At 39.0% G+C, this 4,092-nt stretch overlaps 1 non-coding gene across 1 annotated transcript; it reads right to left on the bottom strand.

The window, feature by feature from the left end:
* Nucleotides 1-841: 841 nt before the first annotated feature.
* LOC133079244 (small nucleolar RNA SNORA25) lies at nucleotides 842-970 on the bottom strand. Its single transcript, XR_009698127.1, has one exon. It is a non-coding gene; the product is annotated as a small nucleolar RNA SNORA25 (small nucleolar RNA).
* Nucleotides 971-4,092: the final 3,122 nt, after the last annotated feature.

Below are 4,092 nucleotides of genomic sequence, written 5' to 3'. Positions count from 1 at the left end.
TGTAGTTCCTTTGTACTTGTTCACAGAAAACTTTAAGTTTCTGGATATTGGAGGGTTCCTGTTTCTCTCTTATTCTATTGCTTGGACTTTACTCATCATTAGAGCCATTGCCAGAGAGAAGCTGGTTTGGTGGAGACAAGGGAATGTTGATTCTCAACTTAGGGAGTTCCCTGGGTAAAATTGAAAACTGGTCCCAGTACATTGAAGAAAAAGGCTGACCACTCCAGATTGGTAGGTGGTAGTTTCAATAAGCAAGGGAACTTACATATGAGTCTTGTCTTGAGTGGCTGCAGGATGAGTAGGTCTCTGCACCCACCTGCCAGAGTCCTAAGAGTTTATAGAGAGGCCTTAATGGGGTTCAGTCAGGTACTCAGTCCAGATGGTCTCAATAACATCTTACTTTCCCAAGGCTGCATCCTTGAAGTGGCTCTGAGTGCAGGAACGGTGGGCAGAATGTACATTCCAAGGATAAGGGAGGGAGTAAGGAGCTGTTGCTTCAATTGCTGGAGACCAGTTCTTGGGTCACCCTGTGGTCATGTCCTCTTTATGACCTCCTCCAACAAGGATATATGATCCACATTGGATAATTTTGGTCTTTGTTAGCGCATCTAAGAGGTGAGTTAGGAGGATAAGAAGAAACTATTTGTTGAAGTTCAGGTTCTAATGTAAATTCCAGTTACCTAGTTACGATGACTATTCCATGTTCTACCTATCTACTATTACTGTGTGCAACTGGGTGTGAGAATGATATATTTTTAAAACTTTGAGACATTTATTTACTTTCCCAGATCACCAATCATGGATTATTATGAGTGAACTGTCATGATTATGAGTGGCTACATCTTACATCTCCTCATAAAAACTTAGCCCTTTTGAGTGACTATAGCATCCTGTGAAGAATTTCAAGCTTTGGTTGTAGAGTTAAGAGCTCCTGGTTTCACAGCCCCATGCGCCCTCTTTGAAATGACCTATATATTTTTTAACTGGGGCAGAAAAACCCATCACCACTGTATGACATAGACAGGTTTCAAGAACCAGAAATACTTCTGGCAGTGACATCTGTAAATACTGTGAAATGAAATCCACATTAGTGGGCTAAGTTCTGCTTGATATCTTAGTGCATTTTTGTGTGTTCTTCCATATCCCATTTTCTGTGGAAACAAATCTTATCCTTCAAAGGGCATATAATAGGAAGTATTGTTTCTTTTATTTTAAATCTATATCTAGAAACAAATTACAGCTCCTGATGCTGTGGGTTAGTGAAGCTGCTATTTTGGGAGCATGTGTGTTACTTCTGTAATGAGCATAAAAATAAGGTGACCCAGGACATGGAGAATCTAGCCTCATGTTGTCTGCTAAATTTGTTTGGGTTGCTTTAGATTGGTCCCTGGGGTGCATGCAGGTAACTGAGCAACTTACATTGGGTTCTCGGCTATTTGGTTTGGAGGTCAGGCTGTGGATTCCCTCCCCTAGGAATCTTTACTACTTCAAAGTGGGAGAGAGTCAACTCTTAGTGGGCTCCCTAAGGAATATCTGATACTCCATAGATAGTTGGAGGGAAAGGGCAGTGCCAAATCCCCCTTACATCCACAGTGGTATTTGGGTTGTTCTCTAGAGGTGGAAAAAGTCATCCATGGCATCACCGAAGGCAGAATTCTATTCCATGGAGAAGGTGGCAAAGTCAGCAGGGGGCCACTCCAGGGAATCCTCTACTGCTTGCTGCGAAGCAGAGAACAGAATAAGGTCAAAGCCTAAGGGAGGTCTACTCTAACACCCAGTGGAGGGATGCAGAGGCAATCAGGTAACCTTGCTAGAAGGCTCGGGGCTAGAATCATAAAAAGTTAGGAGAAACGTTTAAGGAAGCTCTAGCTCTAGGCTCCCAGATTACTGATGAGAATTGGAATGACTCCTGAAGATCAAACAGGTAGAGAGCAGCCCTACTTACACCAAATCCTAGGACCTCTGATTCAAAGCAGTAGGTTTGCTGCATTACAAGATTGTGTACAATGAGGTAAATGATTTTTCAGTGAGGTTCAATGCAGCTAGAACGTGATGTGGAGAGGGTGTGGGCTTTGGAGTCAAACAGTGTAGAGTTTGAGTCCTACCTCAACCACTTATTAGTTCTGTTACCTTGAGCAGTTTATTTAACCTCTTTAAGACTAATTTTTCTCACCTGTTAAATGAAGATAAAAGTAGGGGAAGGTTTTTCAACCTCTGCACTATTGGCATGTTGGACTGGATAATTCTTTGTTGCACAAGGTGTCACGTGCATTGAAGGATGTTTAGTTAGCATCCCTGGCCTCTGCCCCTTATAGCCAATGGCACAACCCCTCTGCTCTGTATTCTGACAACCAAAAATGATTCCGGACATTGCAAAATGTCCCGTGGGGTCAAAATGGTCCTAGTTGAGAACCACTGCAGTAGTGTACTATTGAGAATAATGACGTTCTATGCAAAGAACTTGCCATGGTATCTGACATGTAATTATTGTCCAATAGATATTAGGTATTATTTTTACCCATTGATAAAAATGTGAGCAGTATTTTTATCAAATATTAAATAATACCAGTTATTAGGGGAAACATTCACTCTCAGGCCATGTGTGAATATTCTTAGTCCAGAGTTTCAACTGGCCCTGTTGTCTTTTACTTTGAACAAGGGAAAGCAGGTTAAAAAAAAAAAGCTTTTTTTCTGTGTTCATAGTCTTAGTTCATGTACTCTATGCAGATACAGTCACAGCTTACCTGATAGACAGTTTGCAGAACAGTAGCTGCATGATTAATTAAACACTGCAGTGTTCATAGCGTATTCTGGGAGGACAATTACAAATTTCCCAATGTAAAACATGTCTTGACATTGAGTAGCTGCCCACAATATTCTTATTTGGAAAGGCATTCATGACAGTTATATGTGGGCCTCCATTAAAAGTGTGTTCATATTGCTTTCGAACTACAGAATATTCACTTGTTTTATTGATATAATCTAAAGAGGAAGGAAAATACTTATTTCTCTTTGTCATGCACATTAATGTCCCATCTTGTTTGGTTACTATTTGATAGCATGTACAATCATACAATCATTCAAAATGCAGTTTTAGCTTCTTGAATTTAGTGATTAAAAACAAGCCATACAACATGATCCACTAAGTCTTGGCTTCACATCAATCTCCTACCACTTCTGCAGCAAAAGCAAACTTCAGGCTGTTAATAAGAATAGGCATGACTAACCAAGGTAATTTCTTCCTGCATTAATCTTAAACTCTTTAAGAGTCTTCAAGGTTTTATTTCTTTAGCTCCAGATTAAACTGTTGAATTTTGCAGGAAGCATTAAAAGTTACACAAGTGAGATTAAAGTAAAACAAGACACAATTGTTATTAAGACAACATTAAAGCAAGGTGGAAGAAGATCTAAAGTATATAAATATGTATTTTTTTAAACGAAAACTTTGGGCTAAGAAGAACCACCTTTCAACTTGCATTGGAAATATTTGGGTTTGGTTCTCTCAATTTGTTTAGAGTGAAACTCATGGGCTAACTTATGGAACACTGATTTAATAGATTCTTTAGGCAAACACTTTGGGCCAACGGTATATTAGAATTAGGATTTTTGTTTTCCAAATTGCAAAAGCAATTTGAAGAAGCAAGTCAAAACAAGGTGTTTTTTTTTTTCTCATTTAATCTGTGTTGTGTGATCTTTGAGGCTGTCAATTGCCCTACCTCAACTTCCCAGCTCGTATTTCTTCTACAACTTTATTAGCCCTAAATATACATTCTCATGCTTTCCTACCTTTTCCCTTTGGATGTCCATCTTCATCACTTCCTTGATATTCTGGGTCAAAACCCATCCTTTACCTCTCTTTTCTAGCTATACCTGTGCACACTGATTATGCTTTTATTCCATATCTCCTCATTATTTAGGTGAATTTCTTTTACTATATTGTTTTGCGCTGGTCTGTATATTGCTTAGTAATTGTGTGCTTGTTACATGTGTTTTGTATCTTTCCAAGTAGATTGATATATCATGGAAAGGATAGAATGTCTTTTACATTTTTTTTTTCTCAAAGTACCCCCCAAGGTGTATAACAAGTATTAT

This window comes from Eubalaena glacialis, chromosome 1 (genome assembly GCF_028564815.1).
Source record: "Eubalaena glacialis isolate mEubGla1 chromosome 1, mEubGla1.1.hap2.+ XY, whole genome shotgun sequence".
Lineage (NCBI taxonomy): Eukaryota > Metazoa > Chordata > Mammalia > Artiodactyla > Balaenidae > Eubalaena > Eubalaena glacialis.
This window is presented reverse-complemented; position numbering and strand designations above follow the sequence as displayed.